Source organism: Archocentrus centrarchus, chromosome 1 (genome assembly GCF_007364275.1).
Source record: "Archocentrus centrarchus isolate MPI-CPG fArcCen1 chromosome 1, fArcCen1, whole genome shotgun sequence".
Taxonomy (NCBI): Eukaryota; Metazoa; Chordata; class Actinopteri; order Cichliformes; family Cichlidae; genus Archocentrus; species Archocentrus centrarchus.
The window spans coordinates 23390581-23415295 of NC_044346.1; the positions used below are offsets into that span (position 1 = coordinate 23390581).

General features: G+C 42.1%; 1 pseudogene; it reads right to left on the reverse strand.

Moving 5' to 3' along the window:
- The window catches only part of LOC115790039 (serine hydrolase-like protein), a 37679-nt pseudogene extending 13860 nt beyond the window's left edge, over positions 1 to 23819 (reverse strand).
- Positions 23820 to 24715: the final 896 nt, after the last annotated feature.

Below are 24715 nucleotides of genomic sequence, written 5' to 3' on the forward strand. Positions count from 1 at the left end.
AAAGCAGCCAATGTCCAAAGGAAAACTTTGAAAGTCCTTCACAAAGCTTAAAGAACTATTGATCAGGACCACTTTAAAACATTACAAAAAGTCTGGCTGTTTGGAAGCAAAATATAAAAACATTATGGGTAGCACAAGATTTTTGCACAGTATTGTAAGTCATCCCAATTTCTTTAGTTGATTCCATGAAAAAAGATAACAGCTTGACAGGCATACAGTAAAACAGTATTGCTGCACCAACAAGGTGATTCCCAAAGAGATATTAGCTGAAAACCTGGCATATTTCAGCATGGTGTGCTGTGTGTCCTTCAAAAATTGAGGAAACTGAACAAGAGGGGGACAAAAGAAGTGACAGGCCTAAAAAACTGTGCAGCAGATGAAAAGTATCCAAAAGTCATGACACTGAGAAACAGGAAAAACAACCCCAAAAACAAAGATTCTTTAGGATGGTTGTGTAAAAGAAGTTTGATCAATGTAAAACTATGCATTTTTTGTGTTAGTTTAATATCCTGCTTTTCATTTTTACAGTGTCTAGTATTTGATTTCATTAACTAAAATGTATTTATATAGTTAGCTTAAATTTAGTTAACTATATTAATCTGCAGAGCCAGTTCTGCCTTGGTGCCTTGAGAGCAACCAACATTTCATGTGGACTGAGAAACTATTAATACGCAGCATTGCTAGAAGAAGTTGAGAAGAAAACCATGTTGGACAGAAATGATCTTTTTTTGACAACAAACTTGACTAGCCATTATGGGGAGAAAACTGAGTGGTAGACAAACAGAGGAAGAAAGCAGATGTGGCAATACCAAGTGATGGCAACATCAAGAAGAAGGAACACAAGAAACTGGAAAAATACCAAGGGCTGAGAGAAGAGCTTGAGATGATGTGGAAGGTGAAGGCAACAGTGGTCCCTGTGGTAATCAATAACTCAAGGCAGTGACCCCCAAACTGGGAGAATGGCTCCAGCAGATACCAGGAATAACATTAAAGATCTCTGTCCAGAAAAGCACAGTCCTAGGAACAACTAAGATACTGCGCAGGAATCTTCTGTCTCTTGCTCTATGACAGCTGGGATAGGCTCCAGCCCCCTGAAACCCTGAAAAAAAAAAAAAAAAAATATTGTGTATTGTTGAATAACTTTTCCCATAAAAAACAGATGTGAAAACAGAAACACGTACCAAGTCTGTAGGTAAAAATCTGTAGGAGCCCAACAGCACCAAGGCATTCACCATCTCAGGATGCAAAGCACTGAACTGTGGAAACCACCACATGGACAATGATACCACACACTCTCAAAGCACAATACTCTCAAATGTGTCATGAATCACCTACCATTCCTGCAATGTTACATAAGGTGGACAGATTAATTAAAAAGACATTTTCAACATACATTTTAAAGCTCAAATTCTTTATAAGGTTGCACTCACCCATGCTGTGGCCTATAATAGGGAACTTGCTCCACTGCAGAGCTGTGGGAGTAATTTCACACATCATCAACCAGATTCAATATCAGAACACAGACCATTTTTAGCTCAAAGAAATCCTCACTGCTGTGATTCAGCTGTCAGAAAGATGCATGGCAGCTCTGGCAATGTACTCAAAATTAATAACAATCATTAAAGGGCTTTTTTCTATATCTATAAAGTTCATATTAAATTATGTCACATGTATATTCATATTAAAATAATCACATTTGAACTGCAATTTATGGTCTCCCTCACACTTCAGAGTTTAACTGTAAAAAACCCCAAAAAACTGCCAAAGCTCATAAAGCAACCTGTGAAAAGGTCACAGATGCTTTTGTATTCATATATTTTACACTCCCTCTGATGCACAGAAAAAGAAGAGTATTATGACACTCTCCTATGCATGATGCAGCAGATCATCACTACTTATGACCAGAGTGTGAGTGGGTGAAACCTCAACAGCAAGACTGTTTCATTCCTCTGTGACTGGCTGTAGATGATGATTGTGACTGCAGATGCCTGAGCTTTGGCATAACACCCAGATGTACTTGGTGGTATTCCAATTATAGATAAATGTGTGACAGATGCAATTTTAACAAACAGTTGTGTTCAGTTTGGGTGAAGCTGCATAAGGTAATCACTATAACTCTGACCAATACTCTAGGAGTAGCACTTCTTGTGACTTGAGCTATAGAATGAGCATTTTTACCAAATAAAAATGTATATGTAAAATAATTGTACTAGTGTGTGTGTGTGTGTCTATTTATGTTCCCAGCACTGGGTTTTAAGCCACTGGCTGGCTGGGGCGTTTCTGTGTTGAGTTTACATGTTCTCCCCGTGTGTGTGTGGGTTCTCTCCAGGACCTGTGGTTTCCTCCTACAATTTAAGGGTCAGCTTAATTGGTGATTCTAAATTAATTGTAGGACTGAATGTGAGTCTGCAAGGTTGTCTATCTCTCTGTGTTAGCCCTGTGACAGACTGCCAACCTGTCCAGCGTGCCTTTCACCCTGTGGCATCTGGTGAGAGAGGCTCCAGAAATGGAATGGAATGACAGATGGGCAGATAAATGGAATGATAGATACATGGACTGACTTACTGACTGATCCATAGATGGAGAATGGATGGATGGATGGAATGATAGATGCATCATAGTCCTAGTTTGTATTGTTTCGTGTGAAGTCTTAGTTTGTTCTTAGTTTCAGTGGCTTTAGGGTTTAGTTCTCAGTGTTTCTCCCTCTTGTATGAAGTCTCTTGCATTAAGATCATTCATGTGTCCGTGCCTTCCCCATTTCATTATCACTCTTCCTGTTGTACTTTGAAAGTTTGTGTTCATTGTATTTTGCTTTTAGTTTTGCTTCCTTTGTCTTATCTCCAGCTGTCTTGTTCTCCCTAGCTGTCTCCACTTCACCCTCCTCTGTATATATTGTCTCAGTCTCACTTTGTCCTTTGTAAGAGCATCTGCCTATATTCCTGTTTATGTTCCAGTTTAGCTTCTTTGCATCTCCCAGTCCATGTGTGTTCTTATATTTTTTAGATTTCAGTAGTTTATAGTTTTTCCTTTGTATGCCAGGTTTCATGTTTATTTTCTGCCTGCCATCAGCCTGACAACAAATGGCTTGTTTTGAGTTAAATCCTGTTTCCTTCCATATATCCTGCATTTGGTTCCTTACTCCTTCACACTGCAGATGGCCAGTATCATCCACTGACCATGATAATACACTCTGATCAGTAATGGACCCAGTGGACAAAGACCTGTATGAGTGGCAGCAGGTAGCTCTGTCTTTTTTAAAAGAAATCTTCAGATGGAAGCTGTGGCTCATGAGCCACTCTTCTTTGGGACTCACCTGGCACTGGGGAGACCCACTGGAAGACACCATGCTTCGCGGGTGCCAGCTACTCAGCTTCTTTTGGCAACCACTGATACAGCAATGGGTTACCTGCCTGGTCCCACTTCCTCCAACTCTTGAGATGATGTGGACTACGGTGGCACCACTCATTAGTCCAGCAGCAGCAGAAGCTCTGCACACAAGACTTGCTGCGGCAACAGTAACAGCCCAGCAACCAAACCAGCTCCTCACCACCCTTTTCATCTGGGTCAGTTGATATCAGCCCTCAGCCTGCTCTGAGGACAAGCGATGCTGGGCCCTCTCCTATGTTCCCACCTGGGTTGGTCGACATTGAGCCCCAGCCTGCTCCTAGGGTGAAGGACGGCAGGCCTTCTACAATGTTTTCACCTGTGTTGATTGACATCAGGTATTGGCCTGATCCCGAGACTGTGCCTGTTCCAGTGCTGAGGATGGAGGCTGCCAGGCATGCAGCTGTTACTCCACATGTAACAATACCAATTCGTTAATCCTGTTTGCAATTATATCCTGTCCATCTGTTATTTTCATGTTTATTTATGTTGAATTTCACATAATTTATTTGTTTATTTAGTTTTAACTGACATGTTTGGTAACTCCGTTTGGTGTACAGAACCCCTTTGTTATCAACATCTGTTCCCCCATGTTTATTTTTCTGAAACAACTCCCCTCCCCCTTTTCCTGTTGTATTCTGTGGGAGTGGTGAGTGAAAGTTTAGCAACCGGTCAGAAACCAACTGTAATAGACAATAATGTCTTTGTGTGTTCGGTTTTTGCAGGGGCTTAGACTGAAACTGAAATTGTTCTATCCCAACTCCTGTTGGTGAATGAACACAGATTCCCTTCAAAAATCGTTGGTGGTCCGATCTTTTATTAATGGACACAATGCAGAGAGAAAGAGGGAAGAAGCCACCAGTTACACACACATGTGTACCAATGCTGGACTTGTAGTGAGAGAGACTGTTTTTGTCCCCGGTGCTACTCGTTCAGAGATTGCTGCTTGCACTCCCGAGTGCATCCCCAAAGACTGTTGCTCCACCAGGGGCCTCCCCAGAGACTGAGCGCCGTGCACCCGTTCCTGTTCCCAGAGTGAGGATGCCTAAAGCCCAGCCTGTCCCTCCACCCATACGTGTTCACAGGGTGAGAAATGTGGCCAAATATATTAAACCTCCCAAAATGTATCTATCCAGGGTTGAGACCAGGAAGCAGAGTTGTAGTCTTGCATGCCTCTCTGCAGCGTCTCTCCTCCTGTCATCCCCCCAAAACCCCATCCTCATAGAGACTGTCTGGTCCCTGAACACCAAAAAAGAAACCAAAAATCAGCAAAAAAAAAAATATATATATATATTTAAATGTAGAAATTCATAAAGAAAGAACAATGTAGCATCCTCAACTGCACCAGAGTACAACAGTTAACTGTGGATTTTTAAACATTAGGTCTATCTCTTCTAAATCTCTGTTAGTAAATGATTTAATAATTGATCAACATATTGATTTACAGAGACCTGGTTACAGCAGGATGAATATTTTAGTTTGAATGAATAAACATCCCAGAGTCATACTGTCAGAGACCTTGCAGCACAAGGCAAGGAGGAGGAGTAGCAGCAATCTTCCACTCCAGTTTATTAACCAAATATGGAAGCAAACTTATGTCATCAGGATATGAATTTTAAATGCAATGAATTTCTAGCACTGAATTTTTTTTAAATGCTGAAAGAAGTGAATTTTTTGCCTCTGAATTTAAGTCTCTGAAATTTCACAATCTCATTTTCAGTTTATTTTTCAATTATCAAAATTTCAGGATAAAAAATTCACCCTTTAAAAAATTCCATGCAAAATTCTGTGTCTAAAAATTTGCTGTCAAAAAATGCGCATGAAACGTCCGCCACCCCCAGGCAAGAGTGAAGTCAAACCAACCTCCAGCCTTTGCTTACCAGCACTAACACACTGGTAAGCAAATTATTCTTTTCTTTCTTTTCTTCAGATAAACCTGAAACACAAACAATGTAACAGACAACACATGTATGTTACTGACAATAACTTTTAGTAAAAATTATAAAAACCGTACTTCTGCTTATTTAAATAGCAGTAGTGCTAACAGTAAACTAGTGTTCCTAACACTGCATGAAAAGTGGGTTTTTCGACAGTTACTGGCATGTAATATTGCCGCGTGCCTTGAGATTTAGGGCTCTCAGCAGGAGGCTTTGGTCAGAACAGAAAACTGTAGGCAACTGCCGTGGACTTTCTGTGTCAGTGTTCCCCCAGCTCCCCCCTCTCCTCAGGTCTAGAGCAGGCTTTCATATGTAAAGGAGGTTTCTGTGAGTCATACAAATGCAAATCAAGTGCTCACCAGTGGTCACCAGTACTCACCAGTGGTCTACCCCTCTCAACAGTTGTAGCCAACATATTTTTATTTTGAGATATATATAATCACATTTACATTATCATCTTTTAAGCCCTTTTCCATTACAATGTGACTACACATAAATTATTATACAGTGAAACATTCAACCAAGACTAAATTCACAAGAAATCATTTTAATTTATAAATTAGTATTATCTAGTTGAAAATATACTTTTGGAAGTTTTCAGCTTTTGTCCCTTTTTCCAATAAGGCTGTGAGCTTCTGTCTTTAGAGCCTTTGTCGTGGAGTTTTTTGTGAACCCTGAACTTTAGTGGACTGAGGGAGATAAACAAAGGCTTTAACTTTATTTTGGTGACACCACAAGCATTATTTTCATTGAAAAGCATACTCAGTTTTCAGTCTAATTCACTGTAACAAAAAGTCTGTCACACCATCATCCTCTTCTGTGCAGTGGCTTCCCAGCTAGCATTGAACATTCAGAAAACATCCCATGGACACTGCCATAAACGTTGAGTGAATGTTTGCAGACAACGTTCACATGCATTAATGACATTAAAGACTACCAAGGCAGATGTAATAAGAAAACATATACTTTTATTTTGCTATACATGGATGTACATAAGAGATATCAGCAAAACCTTCATGAGCAAAATGTAAAAAAAAATAAATAAATAAAAAAAAATTTAATGTGACAGTCACCTTCTCGGTTGTCCTGCTTAAATGGACAGTGGATGTGTATACAACACATCTTCCAGCTCATAGGGGGTCGTTTTGACTGTTGGGTTTTCTCTGTATTATTGTAGGGTCTTTACCCACAATACAAAGTGCCTTGAGGCAACTGTTGTGATTTGGTGCTATATAAACAAAACGGAACTGAATTGAATTGAAATGAAATGAATTGAATTCTGTGTGGCAGCTTCCTCGCCTTTGATTGGACAATACAGATCACGTGTGGGATCACACTGAAGGTCTCCAAGACCACATGAAACCAGTGCTGTTGTTCTCTTCCGTTCAAACTGAATGGCGTTCTTTGTCTACGCTGCTTTCTGGTACGACAATGGAGGATGTCGTCTATAGTTTCAACACCCCAGAAGCTCCTCGTAAAAGCGGGCCTCTCTACCGGCCAGCTTAAACCAGTCCCGCTGCAGACGAGAAGACACTGCCGGCTGCAATGAGTAGGTTATCTTGTCAGTTACTCAAGTTTCTACTACCGCAACTGAAAGACAAGGTGGCGTCTATTGTGTAGCGACTCGATGCTCTGGACTCTAACAAAGACTCACCTACAGAAGGACTCAAAAGGAAAATACGGTAGCACAATCCAAAAACTGCAGTAAGACTTGATCGTTTCTAAAACAAAAATACTAAGAGTCACGAAATGGTCACAGTTAGGGATGGCACAATACCACTTTTTTAGGTCACATACCGATACCGATATTTTATCTGCCGATACCAATACAAATCTGATCTTTATAAAAAAAACAAAAATACAATTGATTTCAAATGCCTGGATACATTTTACATACATCAACAGTCTCACACACAACAAAATCAAAATCTTTTAGTTGTCCCACATCAAAAATCCCTCTTTTCGTGCAGTGTAATTATACTTCAATTACGTACATAAATAGATATGCTCATTACAGACATCTAAAATACTTATATTACAATTTCCAAAGCCGTTTGTAGACAGTTTTTGACATCTGTGTTATGTTCAATAACCTTTAGGGGGCAGTAGACGTTAATTGTAAGACTTCACCAACACCGGAGGCAATGACCAAGAACAACAACAATCATGGCGGCACCAAACAAGGGCTTTTCACCATAGACATACAAACCTAGACGCCGCGTTGAGCACTGACTCGTACGTCAACGTCGCCGCCATATTGGATATGACAAAATCGGCAAACATAACATCAATGTTAATTTCATTGACGAAATATTTTCATCATAGTTTTCGTCAACGACCCTTCTTTTCATGACGAAAATGAGACGATAACTAAATTAAAACCACATAAAGGGATAAAAATGATGACGAAATTAATTGACACATTCGTCATCGAATGAAAACGAGACGAAAATGCTTGGCGGGGACAATAATTCAATCAGAACTTAATTAATTTTGTGACAGGGCGGGACAAGTTAGGAAAACATCCAATCAGAACTGATTTAATTTTTGTGACAGGGCGGGACAAGTTAGGAAAACATCCAATCAAATGCACAGTTGCACAAATTTGCTCTAAACCTGGGAAGACCAAACTAGCCTGTGATTTGTCTTTACTTCTGATAGAACTAAGTTATGTAAAGAATGTCAGCAGGGAGGAAGAGAAGAGCCAATGTATGGACACATTTGTCCTTTGACGTTGTGACAAAATTCAATATAAAATTTACTTTTACTTTTGATTTTAGATTTATTTATTTTTATGTAGCAACACCAACTGAACTGCTGAATCTGGTGAAATTCTGGACAGGCTGGGAGGTCCTGCCAACAGCTCTCTCTGTAGAAGTAATCACAGGAAGCTATATCACAGCCTCAACCCGATTTGAGATTCTGGCATCCCTTGCCACTACAATGATTACAATTCATTCCAGAACAACTTGCTTGCTTCTGATTCCACCTGCCACACAGGATTTGGTTTAGTGTGAAAGTGCCAGCTGATGTTTCCATAATTCAAAGTAATGTTTTCCTGTTCTGTTTAACTGTTTTTAAAGTTTTTTTTTTTAAGTTTAAAAGAAGTCATCTGGACTCTGTTTTGTAAAGTTGATATTTCATGTTTTTGCAAGAGACTCAGTCAATTCAGAATTGATTTTCTTGTCTTGGATAAGACATGAATTATTTCTTTGTTATCAAAACCTGAATGGCTGAGAATCTTCAGTTCTTAAAATAAAACAAACTTATCATTACAGGTAAGAGATGTAAAGGTTTCAGAATTTTTAAAAAGTCCTGAGTTTAAATGTTCTGCCTTGCATGTACACTATTCACAGGAATTCATTAAATAAATGAGCAAACACCCAACAAGTGCAGTTATTTTGATTCTTAGATCATCTTTTATTCTCAAAGAAAGCAAATGCTCACAAAACTGAACAGCAGCCATATAAATGTTGCAGCCAAAGGACTGAGATGCAGCTTTTGGGTCAACTACCTCCTTTAAGGCTCTTATTTGTTCATAAGTCAGAGGGCATGCCAAGCTGGGACCACAATGCCCAAGTACCGATTCTGAGGAAGTCCACTGTCTTCCCATTCAATACAGGAAAAGTCCAGATCCTACAGAAAGAAACAGACTTAAAATGGTTTTGAAACTATATAGCCTGTCCTAATTTAATTAAATGTTAAAACATGCACGTACTATCTGGTCTGTAAATTGGGTGGTGTGCACAGCTCAGTGCCCACAGCTGGTTAGGAGTCATGTAGCCTTCTGTTCTGAGTGGGTGATTGTCCCAACCACAATCCGGTTGTTAAGTGATGACGTAGAACTCCATTTCCGGGTCCAAACTGTCACGTGATCAATATGCCGCAATGCTGTGTCTCTGGTTGTTTTAACCAATCCGACTCGAAAAAAACACACTCAGCTGTGATTTTACCGATGAGAAAGAGAAGCGGAAATGGCTGCAATTGATAAGGAATGTTACAATCATCTTTAATAGTGAACAGTCATTGGTTATGCCATTGCTGTTTATTTAGGAGCATTTGGACCCAGAAATGACGTTGGACTTAAAGACCGGATTGAAAGTGTCAAGACCTTCCTGTAGGCGTGGCAGGAACACACAGTGGCAACAGAAGAGGTGTGTAGCATTACCAATGCTGAGGAAGCCACTTTCTTCGAGGTAATGTAGATGATTGTTACAGCAACCCACAGGTCCTTCCACAACCTCTCAATCCTAAAATTACACAGATTACATCTGAATATAAATATTTAAAACTTGACATTAACAAATTAAGAATAAAAGCATTATAGATAATTTGAAAGGTAGTATAGGAGTAAATAGGGTCTTAAAATTTCAGCTTTTGGTTATTTGTATTCATTTTCATAAGATAAGATAAGATAAGATAAGATAGTGTTTATTTGTCACATGCACAGTTATACACAGTACAATGCACAGTGAAATGTATTTTGTACCTGCAACCATATATACACACACATATAAATAAGAAGAATAAAAATAAAAAAAAAAGTAATTCACACTATACATTATACTCTATATACTATACACTATACACACTTTTATAAATTATAATATTTACATTGTGCAATAATGGTCCAGTTAGGGCTCAGAGTTGAGCAGACGGATGGCTTGTGGGTAAAAACTCTTCTTCAACCTTTCAGTCTTAGCCCTCAGGCAGCGGTAACGCCGGCCTGATGGGAGCAGGGAGAAGAGAGAGTGTCCGGGGTGGCTGGGCTGTTTTAGGATCTTCATGGCCCTCAGCCTGCACTGCTTGGTGTAAATGTCCTGCAGGTTGGGGAGGGTGGTTCTGATGGTCCGTTCAGCTGAACGAGCCACCCTTTTTAGGGCCATGAAGTCCTGCTTGGTGCAGTTTCCCATCCAGGTGGTGATGCTCCCACGCATGATGCTCTCGATGGTGCAGGTGTAAAAGTTCCTGAGCACCTTGAGTGGGAGCTTGAAGTCTCTCAGCCGCCTGAGGAGGTAGAGACGCTGTCTGGCCTTCTTCACAGTGATGTTTATGTGATGAGTCCAGGACAGGTCCTGTGAGATGGTCACTCCCAGGTATTTGAAAGTGTCCACTCTTTCCACCTCAGCACCACTGATGACAAGTGGATGGTAGTCCCTCTGCTGCTTCCTGCTGAAGTCCACGATCAGTTCCTTTGTTTTGCTGACGTTGAGCAGGAGGTGGTTCTCCTGGCACCAGTTCTCCAGGCGGGAGACCTCTCTCCTGTAGGCTGTCTCCTCATTGTGAGAGATTAGTCCCACAACAGCAGTGTCGTCAGCAAACTTGATGATGACGTTGGACTCTGACGTGGCCTCGCAGTCATGGGTGTACAGTGAGTACAGCAGAGGGCTGAGCACACAGCCTTGGGGGGATCCAGTGTTGAGGGTGAGGGAGGATGAGGTGAGGTGACCCACTCGTACCACCTGTCATCACTTTATCAATACATTTTGCGGGGCGCCTGGGTGGCTTAGTGGTGACCACATACATACGCCATGGTGCGGGCAGCGCCAGCTCGAGTCCCGGCCCATTGCCAGCTTGTCTGCGTGTCTTCCTCTGTGTCTTTCCATGTCTTTTCCCCGTTTCCTGTCTCGCTCCACTACAGATAAAAGCCACTGTGGCCAAAAATGGGGAAAAAAATGAATAAAATCAATACATATACTACATTCTGGATTTTGCTAGATTTTTATCTATAAATATTAGGTGACAGCTTTCAAGTAACAGTGTATTACATTCTTCATGATGGCAAGAAATGTTCACGTTTTCCACCCCCTGATCACCACGTACCCTTAAAAAAATAAATCTATAGGTAGTGAAGTAGTGAATAAAATGACTAAGTAACCCATGGTTTGGGGCATTATCAAACAGTTCAGGAAAATATACATTTTCCTTAGTGGAAAACCAAACTTCTCAACTGACGCGTGGAAGAAGGCCAGGGCAGTGGATGCAAGGTTGTTGGAGGATGCACCCAGGTACATAATCTGCAGCACAATGCAATGACACCACTATGAAATACTAGAAATACTACTTGATGATTGTCAGAAACATATTTATGCTGGACAACTATGTTTACCTTACGGGAAAACCCACCAATGCCTCCAAATATAACAATGTTACAGTCATGGCCAAAAATGTTGGCACCCCTGAAATTTTTACAGAAAATGAATTATTTCTCCCAGAAAATTATTGCAATTACACATCTTTTGTTATGCACGTTTATTTCATTTGTTAGATGTTAGATTCATGCACACAAGGCACACAACAAAATGATTGTTCCAGATCACTCATCCAGAGACGAGCATCTGCGGTCATGCAGCCAGAGACAGGCGTTAGGCAGCTTTCTTACACTGGGCCCTATATTGAAACCCCAAATCCTTTGGTAATCTTCAGATTTCATGATGCCTTGCACACAGACAAGGAATCCAGTGCCAGAAGCAGCAAAACAACCCCAAAACATCTTTGAACCTCCACCATACTTGACTGTAGGTACTGTGTTCTTCTCTTTGTAGGCCTCGTTCTGTTTTCTGTAAACAGTAGAATGATGTGCTTTACCAAAAAGCTCTATCTTGGTCTCATCTGTCCACAAGACATTATCCCAGAAGGATTTTGGCCTAGTCGTGTACAGTTTGGCAAACTGCAATCTAGCTTTTGTATGTCTCTGTGTCAGCAGTGGGGTCCTCCTGGGTCTCCTGCCATAGCGTTTCCTTTCATTCAAACGTCGACGGATAGTTCATAATGACACTAATGCACCCTGAGCCTGCAGGACAGCTTGAATTTCTTTAGGACTTGACTGGGGCTGCTTATCCACCTTCCGGACTATCCTGCATTGCAACCTTTCATCAATTTTTCTCTTTCGTCCACGTCCAGGGAGATTAGCTACAGTGCCATGGGCTGTAAAGTTCTTGATTATTTTGCATACTGTGGACAAAAGAACATCAAGATCTCTGGAGATGGACTTGTAACCTTGGGATTGTTGATATTTTTCCACAGTTTTGGTTCTCAAGTCCTCTAACAGTTCTCTTCTCTTTCTGTTCTCCATGTTTAGTGTAGCACACACACAGATGCACAATGCAAAGACTGAGTCAACTTCTCTCCTTTTTATCTGATTTCAGGTGTGATTTTTATATTGCTCACACCTGTTTCTTGCCACAGGTGAGTTTAAACACGCATCAAATGCTTGAAACAAAGTTTTTTTACCCACAATTTTGAAAAGGTGCCAACAATTATGTCCTGCCCATTTTAGAGTTGTGCATGAAATTATGTGGATTTTGGCTTTTTTTGTGTTTTTCCAATACACACAAAGGAAATGAACATGTGCATAACAAAACATTTGTGATTGCAACAATTTTCTGGGAGAAATACTTTATTTTCTGGAAGAATTTCAGGGGTGCCAACATTTTTAGCCATGACTATATCTAAAAAGAAAAAAAAATTGTGTTAAGGCACACGTTATTGTTTTTGTCACTTGTCTTTAACAGCAATAAGTATACTGTACAATAACATTAAACTATGAATTGCACTACAAATGACTAAAAAAACAAAACAAAAACATACCAAATCAATTTATGGTTTGTATCTATGTGCATCACGGAGTAAGGGCCTGGAACAGAGTAGGTATGTAGATTGATGCACCCCAAATTGAGTGTCTGAGCTATGACACCACTAGTGTCAACACGGTGCATGGATGCTGTGACGCAGTCATACTGCACCCTCAGTCCTCTATTTATATAAATCATCATCACATATGAAGAGCACTGAGGTGTCATGATCGTTATCCCCATAATACAACTCTAACAAATCTTCCATCGACAAAGCCGCCACGGCTAGGTCCAGCTGTGAAACCCAGGTGGCGCCAGGAGGCATTTTGTCTTCCATGACTCCTTCCTTGTCGACACCATCTGTCGCACCCCCAGCAGGTCTTTATGTCTTTCCTACAGTTATGACATTCCTACAGTTTAACTAATTGGTTTGTGTCATCTGGCTTCATGGATAGATAAAGCTGGGTATCATCTGCAAAGCAATGAAAATGTATGCTGTGCCTTCTAATAATACTGCCTAAATGAAACATGTATACTGTAAATAGAAATGGTCCTAGCACGGAATCTTGTGGAACTCCATAATTAACCTTAGTGTGTGAAGCAGACTGCATATCTACTTGAACAAATTGGAGCCTACTAGATAGATATGATTCAAACCACTGCAGTGCAGTACCTTTAATTCCTACAGCACTTTCTAATCTGTGTAATAAAATATTACGGTAAATAGAAGTGTTGTAGTACTCAAGACCGGTCTTGGTGGTCTCGGTCTTGTCATGGACTCGACCGCATTTGTACTCGGTCTTGTCATGGACTCAGACAATGAGGACTCAGATTTTATTTCAAGACCAGTCAAGACCACAGCTGTGGAAATATCAGTAAATTGTCAGAATATTGTCCAATTTATTTGTTAACATCCTTGCTTTTATTGGATGCAAAACACACAGATTCAAATCCAAAAAAGATTGCGCTCCTCTGTCTTCTCCCAGGAATGCACCCCGTGGACTCTGCCCCAGCTAGGTTGCTACTATTATCGCCGCTTGCGCCTGTATCATTTCACCGCAATTTGCAATCTACCACAGGGCAGGGGCAGTTTCATTCACAATGTGCATATTTGATGTTGCTACGGTCGTGCGTGTGCTTGATTTCGTGGCTACAGCTAAAGCTGAGCCTGGGACTGGTTTGGGGGACCTTTGTGCACTGTGCAGAGATCACAGTGGCGGCAAAAGTCCTCAACATCTCTCCTGAGCTGCCCTGAGCTGTGAAGGAACTCCCTTGGATCAGGATGTCATCCAGATAAATCAGACATTCCTGTCGGGGGATATCAACAAGCATTTTCCATTAATCGCTCAAATGTGGCCGGAGCATTGCACAGGCCGAAGCAAAGGACATGGAACTGCCACAACCCCCTGCCTGTGCTGAAAGCAGTCTTCGGTCTGGCTGAGGGGCTGAGGGGCACTTGCCAATATCCACTACGCAGGTCCAGTGAGGAGAACCAAGAGGAGCCAGAAACCAGATCTAGGGACTCATCGATGCGGGGCAGAGGGTATGAGTCCTTCTTGGTCACACTGTTCAGTGGCCTGAAGTCGACACAGAACCTCATTTTAGGGCTCTTCTTTTTTACCATCAGAACTCCCGAGGCCCAGGGGCTGTCAGAGGGTTCAATGATGCCGGCCCTCAGCATCTCACCAATCACACTGTCAGCAGCAGCCTGATGTGCCAGGGGGAGGCGGTGGGGGCGTGGCTTAATGGGCCGTGCAGCTCCTGTATCAATGTCGTACTGCAGTAGGTGAGTCAAGCCCACCTCATCTTCTGACATTGCAAAAATGTCTTTAAACTCTAGCAGCACCTGCCACAGCTCCTCTTGTTGCGTAGGATCTAAGTTGTGGCAGCTGCATGCCTATATTTCCCTCACTACTGCCAGCCTGTCCCCACCACCCGCTACAGTTTGCTGGTCCGAGGCAGGAGGACTCATAACAGTAGTGGGAAAGGGGGTGGGGGACTGGGGTGGAGTTTGGGGTGGGGGGTGTAGCTCATGGTGCACCCCTGCTGCTCTCGACTTTGGTGGGTGTAGACTTGGGGCCCATGTGGGGTGCACCAGTTCAACTGTGCCCCCCCCCCGGAAAGGCCAGTGTGTTATTTCCCAGGTCTAAAACACTTCGTGTGGGACGCAGAAAGTCCAGGCCTAATATGTAGAGGTCCTGCACTGGCGCCACCCACACCTTCAAGTTCACTACTAGTCCCCTCACCTGTATAGGGACTAGTCCTCTTCCCAGCATGGGGGCTAAGTTACCAGTCACTGTATGCAGTTTTACTGTAGTAGGTTCCAATTGAGTCCCCACTGGCACCATGTTGGGTCTCATCAAGGTTGCAGTGGAGCCAGTGTCGACCAGAGCTGTGCATGGAGCCCCTGCCAGGGAGTCCCCTGCATGCGTCCAGCCAGCCACCCTCGCAGACTCTGTGCTGTCATCTGCTTCTGGGGGAAGTGGAGTCCCGCTTCCCCGCTGTACAGTTGGGCTCCCTCCACTGAAGCACAGGCAGGTTCGGACACAGAAAAGGGGGCCTGCGCCGTCCTATCTACACAGGCCCTGAGGCGTTTCCCTGCACACCAACACACTTTGGGCAACGCGCACTGATGTGACCCGGCTGGCCACACGTCCAGCATACAGGAGGGTCTTGGCGAGGACCGGCACTGCGGTGTGATGATTGCAGGGACACAGCTCAGATCAGTTCAGTTAATTCAGTAGCCCAGGCAGGCATTCCCTGGCTCGGGGCCTCCTGCACCGGGGCCCTCACAACCAGCCAGTGTTGCCAACTTAGCGACTTTGTCGCTAGATTTAGCAGCTTTTCAGACCCCCCTAGTGAGTTTTTTCCAAAAAGCGACTAGCGACAAATTTAACGAGTTTACCCAGTCCCGGCGGATACGATGCCGCATTGAGCGGGTGGGCCCGTTGCTTTGATACATCAGCGTATATGTCTATGGATTTACTGAGCTGGCTAAAATCCTGCTGACTGAAGGATGGAAGTTTGTTCATTCAGTCTGTTTACATGTTTGTTATCTTACACAGAAGGAAGCACTTTGGTGAAGTCTACTTCACTGCAGACTGGCTTTTTAAAGAATAAGTCAGCCTTTTGCTATTTTTGCTATGTATCTTTTCTGTTTACATTTTAATTGCACAGTTGCGAGTCTTTTGTTATGGAGGAAAAAAGCATGAATTTATTTGAGGAGCATTATTATTTAAATATGCCAGTGGTTTATTTTTGAGCAATTTCTCCTGTACATCTACAGCTGAATGTTAATAAAAGTGTCTGTGTGACATTTGGGACATGTAGCTTTGACTCAGAAGTGCCTTTTTGTTTATACCTTTGGGAAGAAAAAATATCAAGATATAGTTTGTATATCGCCAGAGATACTTTGGTCCATATTCCCCAGCCCTAGTAGTTCTAAACATATTTAGCATGTTTTTCTTCAGTGTTTGTCTCTCCAAAGATGTTATTTCTCTCTCCTACAGCGTTGATTGCAACTGCATGCAAATAACGAATTATACAAATTAGGTGATGATGTCATACAGCGACTTTTAGGACAGCCAATAGCTACTTTCCTTGCTGAGGAGTTGGCAACAGTGCAACCGGCTCACTCCCACTATTGTCACACCCTGCAGCTTGTTCTGCACATCGTTGGGCATGTGGGCATATGCTTTCTTCACCAAAGTCGTTTGCCAGTGCACGGAGAGGCTCACCCGGTTGTCTTTGTCTATTTGTCAGTTCCAAACGCAAGACAGCAGGCTGACCACACTGACCAAACCGCTGCTGCAAGGCACCAGCCAAGGCTCTTTAGTCCCCCCTCTTGGCCGGGCTAAGCAGCAACAAATATGCCAAAGCATCATCGGTGAGACACAGGGCTAACTGGAATGCTTTAGTGTCCTCAGACCAGGCTGCAGCATGTGCTAACAGTTCGAATTGGGCATGAAATTCCTCCCAGTCCGTGTTACCAGAGTACTTTGGCGTTTTCACATGTGCCTGGTAGTGCTGGGTGCCGCCATCGCTGCACACGGGTCCTGTGCTGTTCTGGGTGAGCGTTCCTGTGCCAGTGCTCCCTGCCGTGTTTGATGGTCTAAGTCCGTCTAAGGTGGGCCAAGTGCTCTGCTACACTGTCAAAAACCCTTTCGTGTCACGTGTGCCACCACACTCACTGTCCATAGCCTCTTTCTTGATTTTCGGGCAAGCACCAGCCATATCTTGCTGTGCTGCCATAGTTACCGCAGGCTTTTGCTGAGTTAAACAAGTCCGGGATAATCGTGGCTAACGGAGGTCAGCAGTTTAACTTCTGACACCAACGTAGTGTCCGTCAGGACGTTAAAGAAGAGGGCAAGAAGTTGCCAGCAAATGTTGCCTTTCTTTATTCAACAAAAAGGGTTGCTGTGGGCTGCCACCACGCCAACAAAGCAACAGGCAAAAAACGGACTCTCCTCTCTCTCTCACTCTCGTGCTCCCTCTCCCTGCACGCATACACACCTTCAGGTAACAGCAGAACAGTGGGAAATCACAGCAACATCATGGCCTAACGGCATCTAACTTTAACAAACAGAATCGCTACAGTACATTGAGTGATTGACAGTGCTAAGAAACCTGTTTCAGAATTCATCACAGTACAGAAACAGCATTAGTGAAGGTTACAAATGATCTTCTCATGGCCTCTGACAGTGGACTTATCTCTGTGCTTGTCCTGTTGGACCAGCTTTTGATACTGCTGACCATAACATTTTATTACAGAAATGTAGAGCATGCCATAGGTATCAAAGGTACTTCACTGCAGTGGTTTGAATCATATTTATCTAATAGACTCCAATTTGTTCATGTAAATGGGGAGTCTTTCTCGCACAGTAAGGTTAATTATGGAGTTCCACAGGGTTCTGTGCTAGGACCAATTATATTTACTCTATACATGCTTCACTTAGGCAGTATTATTAGAAAGCATTGCATACATTTTCATTGTTATGCAGATGATACCCAGCTTTATCTATCCATGAAGCCAGATGACACACATCAATTAGTTAAACTGCAGGAATGTCTTAAAGCCATAAAGGCCTGGATGACCTCTAATTTCCTGCTTCTAAATTCAGATAAAACTCAAGTTCTTGTGCTTGGCCCTGCAAATCTTAGAAACATGATGTCGAACCAGATACTTACTCTGGATAGCATTACCTTGGCCTCCAGTAACACTGAGAAATCTTGGAGTCATTTTTGACCAGGATATGTCCTTAAATGCACATATTAAATAAATATGTAGGACCGCTTTTTTGCATTTCCAAAATTAGAAACATCCTGTCTCAGAGTGATGCTGAAAGGCTAATTCATGCATTTATTACATCTAGGCTGGATTATTGTAATTCATTATTATCAGGCTGTCCTAAAAGCTCCCTGAAAAGCCTTCAGCTGATCCAAAATGCTGCAGCTAGAGTACTGACAGGGACTAGCAAGAGAGAGCAGATTTCTCCCATATTGGCTTCTCTTCATTGGCTCCCTGTTAAATCTAGAATAGAATTTATAATTCTTCTCCTCACATACAAGGTCTTGAATAATCAGGCCCCATCTCATCTTAAATACCTCATAGTACAATATCACCCCAACAGAGCCCTTCGCTCTCAGACTGCTGGGTTACTTGTGGTTCCTAGGATACTTAAAAAGTAGAATGGGAGGCAGAGCCTTCAGCTTTCAGGCCCCTCTTCTGTGGAACCAGCTCCCAGTTTGGATTCAGGAGACAGACAACCTCTCTATTTTTAAGATTAGGCTTAAAACTTTTCTTTATGATGAACCTTATCAGGTGACCCTGAGCCCTCCCTTAGTTATGCTGCAATAGGCCTACGCTGCTGGAGGGTTCCTATGATGCACTGAGTGATTCTTTTCATTCACCTCTTTTAATCTATTTATACCCCACTCTGCATTTAATCATTAGTTATTATTAATCTCTGACTCTCTTCCACAGCAAGTCTTTTGTACTGTCTCTCCCCTCAGCCTCAACTGTTCTTGGCAGATGACTGCCCCTCCCTGAGCCTGGTTCTGCTGGAGGTTTCAGAATCAGAATCAGAATCAGAATCTTAATACTTTATTGATCCCAGAGGGAAATTTCTGTTGTTACAGCTGCAACTGTTTCATTTAAATGAATAAAACCAAAAATATATAGTGGCATAAGTGGCAATGGTGCAGTGGGTAGGCGCTCGCCTTGCAGCCGGAAGGTTGCAGCTTCTAGCCCCTGTCCCTGCGCTGCGTTGTGTCCTTGGGCAAGACAGGGAGGAGTTATAGAGTCTGATGGCCACAGGTAGAAGTGACCTCCTGCGGCGCTCTGTGGTGCATTTTGGTGGGATGAGTCTTGCACTGAATGTGCTCCTGTGTCCCATCACTGTGTCGTAGAATGGGTGGGAGCCATTGTCCATAATGGCCTGCAGCCTGGACAGCATCCTCCTCTTCGACACTGCCATAAGCGAATCCAGCTCCACTCCCACCACATCACTGGCTTTGTGGATCAGTTTATTGAGTCTGTTGGCATGTGCCGCCCTCAGCCTGCTGCCCCAGCATGTAACAGCATAGAGGATGGCACTCGCCACCACAGACTCGTAGAAGATCCTGAGCATAGTCCGGCAGAAGTTGAAGGACCTCAGGTGTCTCAGAAAATAGAGACGACTTCTTCCTGTTAAATAGAGACGAGTTTCTTCCTGTTAAAAGGGAGTTTTTCCTTCCCACTGTCGCCAAGTCCTTGCTCATAAGGGGTTGTTTTGACTGTTGGGTTTTCTCTGTAATTATTGTACGGTTGTTACCATACAATATAAAGCTCCTTGAGGCAACTGTTTGTTGTGATTTGGCTCTGTAAAAATAAAATTGAATGAATTGAATGTGATTTCTCTTTAGTATACTTAGTTTGGTCTTAGTTTCAGTGGCTTTAGAACGTAGTTCTCCATCTGTGTTTCTCCCTCTTGTGCCAAGTTTCTTTGTTAAGATCATTCATGTGTCCACATCTTACTCATTTAGGTATCACTCTTCCTGTTGTACTTTAAAAGTTTGTGTCAATAGATGTTTCAGTAGTTTATTGTTTTATTTCTTTTGTACAATAAGTTTCAGATTTACTTTCTGCCTGTCATAAGCCTAACAATAAATGGCTCTCTGCAAGTTTAATCCTGTTTGCCTCCATGCATCCTGCATTTGGATCCTCGCTCCTTCACACTCCACATGGCCAGTATCATCCAATGACCATGACATGATGTATGAATGACTAGTTGGATATAATGGTAGATGGATGGATGACTGGAACGATGGCGGATGAATGGGTGGCTGGATGGATATTTTGTTTTGTGATCTTCTAAAAGTAAAATTATGACTAAATTACACAGCTCCTAAAAAAGTCAGTTAACACATGGTAAGGGACAGCTGTTTTCTGCACATAAATCTTTTTTTTTTTTTTTTTTTGGTAGAAATGCATGGAACTGGCACTAGATTGGAAACAATCAAAATTTTGATGAAAAACAGCTATTTCTGGCCCACACTGGTGATTTTCAGCTTTTTTTGGTTTATATTGTAATATTATATTTAAATTTGCCAGAAAATCCCACAGCACAGCAGGACTTGCCTCTTGTAAAGCTTTGTTTTCTTTGTCAAAAAAATTGTAAAAAAAAAAAAAAAAGTTTTGTTTTTTAAATTAAAATCATTGTTCTGGGCTGTAAGCCTACTTTAAAAAATAAATTTAAATGATTCAACAATAACCATATCCATAGTTTGCAGTAGGTCTTTGGGCAGGCTGAGGGTTATTCTGCAGCCATCCACTCTCTTGACACGTGGTGTATTATTACACACCTGTCATCCCAGGCTCAGACTTAATGCTAGCACATGGTAACAGGAGCAGTGAAGATTAGTTACTGTGCAGTCATGAATATATAAATAGCCTGAGCATTAGACACATCCGCATCTTCAGCCAGAAGTTGTGCTAGCTGCAGGGGTTGTATAATGCTACAGCTTGCCTTTTGAGAGCAGTAATGAGCAATAAATACGTCATATTAACTCTCACAATATCCCAGAGTTTGTCTCAACCTAATGGACCAATATGATAACCGTTCCTGTGGATATGAGGAAATGCAAGTAGACATATAGTTAAAAACCTCTCGGATTATAAATGTGAGCAGCGGAAATTTATGGAAGGATAACGCAATCTGTTTTGTACGTTTTTCTGGAAAGATGCAGCCTACAAGCCTGAACAAACACTGATGTCTCTGATGGGATTTAGAGGCTTAACTGCAACTGCCCAGCAACTCCTCAAACCCACGCACCGTCAGCGACTCAGCGTACATCCATCACATAGAAAAGAAAAGCATAGCGAACTCCAGGAGGACGGTGTGACGAGTGACCGTGACCTGCCGGGTCGTCCGCCGTATATCGGCACTTTCAATGGAAACGCATTAATCAAGATGTATGGAAAAAGGCCTTTGACATGTTGAGTGCAGCGTCATTTATGCTAAGGCAGTAATTACAAATACGCCAACCTTCTCTTTGATGAAACTGACCAGATTGATTGCATATCTGAGAGCTATACTAAATGTATAACTTTAACAAAGATACTGCTCAGACAAAATCATACACACTTAAGTGCAGCAGCTCGGGCCCTCCAGTTAACTCATTAACTGTATTGACCTCAGATCAAATGTGGCACCTAATTGCAAATTATGCTCAAACGAAGCTGAGTTAGACTGTGCAGCATGTGTGTACACACTTTCCATTTGCTTGAGTAGCAAGATGCTTATTTTGAACATCCATAATGTGAGCTATAACTGTTACTGAGGGATGCAGTTTGCACACAGAACCTAAAAAATTCCCCCAAATTATTTTGAATCTTGTCCTAAAGATAGTAGTATTAAACATCAGTACAAACTGAGTAAAGTGGCTTTCTTTGCAGTAAAGGTCAAAATATCACTTGTCCAAATACTGGGTAGGTGTTATGGTCCCTGGGTATTGGACCCAGAGTGTTGAGTTTTGGGACTTCATGATTTATTCTTTTGTTTGAAGGTGTGATCTATTTTCAGTTACAGTATGACATTATTTCCTAATGATTCTGAGTTATGATCTTTGCTCCTAGATTTGGGTTCCTCATAGTTTTGGAAACTCAGTGGTAGTTTCCGTTCAGTTCCAGTTTGTCCTAGTCTTGTCTGTGTCCTGTTATCTTGGTTGTGTGGTTCCCCATTTAGTTGTGTCAAATTAATTTTGCCTCCCCATTCAGTTATGTCTCTCTTATTCTTTTCTGTCCCTTTAGTTACCAGCTGCTTTTGTTGATAGATTGTTAATTCACTATTGTATTTCCATTCAGTCCTAGTCTCATCTCTGTGTTTTGGCCTTAGTGTCTCCTGTGTTAAGTCAGCCTCATCACTAGGGCCCTTCTGTCTTTGTGTCAAGTTTTGTCGTACTTCTGGTCTCAGGGTTAGTTTATTCCTGTCTTATTTTTAGTCTCTTATCTCGTGTGCATTGGGTTTAATTCTGCTTCACCAATCTCTTTATCTGTGATTAGTTTCAGTTGCTCTCCCACTTGCTGCCTTTTCCGTCATTACCCTTCTGTGTATTTATTGCCGCACTCTCCCATTGTCTTTTGTCAGTGTATGTTTAGGTACTTGTCTCCATGTCTAGTAGTTCCTGTTTCCTAGCTCCTAGCATTAGTGTGTCTCCCAATTTAGGTTTTCAGTGGTTATAGATTTTCAGTGTCCTTATACCTTATGTTCACATTTTTGTACTCATGCTATCAGCCTCAATAAAAGGCTTGCTTTTTCTTTACCTCTGCCTGCCTGCTTTTTGTCCTGCATCTGGGTCCTTGCACTCTAACTTCTGTGACACTAGGGCTCTCATCGCTAGAGTTCATTAGTTTATGTGAACTAAAATGGAAAAAGCTAGTCATGTGCATGTGTTACTCTTTAACACATCTGCAATGTTGCAGCTCTTTTTTTTTTAAGCCGGGACAATTTACAATTAAGTCTGCCTGATTAAAAAGCATAATTTTGCCATGATTTGACTTGAGCAAAGGTTTAATTTAAAAGCATGTGGGCAGCACAGGGGCTCAGCTTCCAGGTTTAGTGGGAATACAAAATAATTAGTCATTAATAATGGAATATGACACATTTCAAATTGGCTGACTGGAATCAGATGAAACAAAGACTGCATTGTTAGTATGTCCCGTTTTAAAAAGAAGATGAATTGGACTCACTAAACTTCTAGAGGGTGAGAAAACTTGAGTCTGTATTGCCAAAAATATTCACTCACCCATCCAAATCTCTGAATTCAGGTGTTCCAATCACTTCCATGGCCACAGGTGTATAAAATCAAGCCCCTTAGCATGCAGACTGCTTCTTCAAACATTTGTGAAGGAATAGGTCGTTCTCAGGAGCTCAGTGAATCCCAGCAACACCGTGATAGGATGCCACCTGTGCAACAAGTTCAGTTGTGAAATTTCATCTCTACTAAATATTCCACAGTCGACTGTTAGTGGTATTATAACAAAGTGAAGGGACTGTGAACGACAGCAACTCAGCCATGAAGTGCTAGGCCACATAAAAATCACAAAGTGAGGACAACAGATGCTGAGGAACATAGTGCACAGAGGTCCAAACTGCAGACCCCCAAACTTTAAGTGGCCTTCAGATTACCTCAAGAACAGTGCATAAAGAGCTTCATGGAATGTGTTTCCATGGCCGAGGAGCTGCATCCAAAGTCTTACATCACCAAGTGCAATGCAAAGCATTGGATGCAGTGGTGTAAAGCACATCAACACTGGACTCATGAGCAGTGGAGACATTTTATCTAGAGTGATAAATCCTGTTTCTACATCAGGCAATCTGATGGGCAAGTCTGGGTTTGGCAGTTGCCAGGAGAACGGTACTTGTCTTGGTAGAGGGGGGATTATGGTGTGGGGATGTTTTTCAGGAGTTGGGCTCGGCCCCTTAGTTGGGGATGGCCCCTTCCTGTTCCAACATGACTGTGCACCAGTGCACAAAGCAAGGACCATAGAGACATGGCAAAATGACTTTGGTGTGAAAGAACTTCACTGGCCTGCACAGAGTCCTGACCTCAACCCGACAGAACACCTTTGGGATGAATTAGCGTGGAGACCAGGCCTTCAGTGTCTGACGTCACAAATGCACTTCTGGAAGAAGAACTTTGTCTGAGTTGGCTAGTGTGTAACTGTACACATAGTTCCTCCTGGTGCAGTTTCAACCAGGCATTTTTATATTTTATCTGGATTTTACAGCATCCCTCTTTAAAGTAAAACCTTGATTACATGAAAATGTTGTATGCATCAGAGCTATGAATATACAATTACGTGATAACAACTAGACTTTGTGTAGACTTTAATATATACAAAAAATGGTCAAGCTTTAAAATTCTGTATTTGCACTGTCTGATAGTAATTTGATCTTAACTGGGCTGAAATGTTGCTGTTGTGGAATTTGATATGAATCTACCAACAAGAATTTACAGTAGAGCTGTGTTTTGGCATATAATCATGCTATAGAACAAAGTGAAGAGGGCAAGGGGGGGTTTCAAGATTAATTATAAACCAGGTCTGTCCCTCATTCCTGCAGCTCACGTTGTAGAGTTGTTATGTAGCCTCGTGTTTGCATGCAGTAGTGTTGCTAAATGTATCTTGAAAGGAAAAACGCATGAATGAAATTGTAATATGACAGGAGTGCAACCAGATCCTGAATGGATTTACTCGAAGGTTATCATAGTAACCTAAAACCTGATGTGAAAAAATTAACTAAAATGACAACTAGATTAAGGAATTTTAAACTGAGTGAT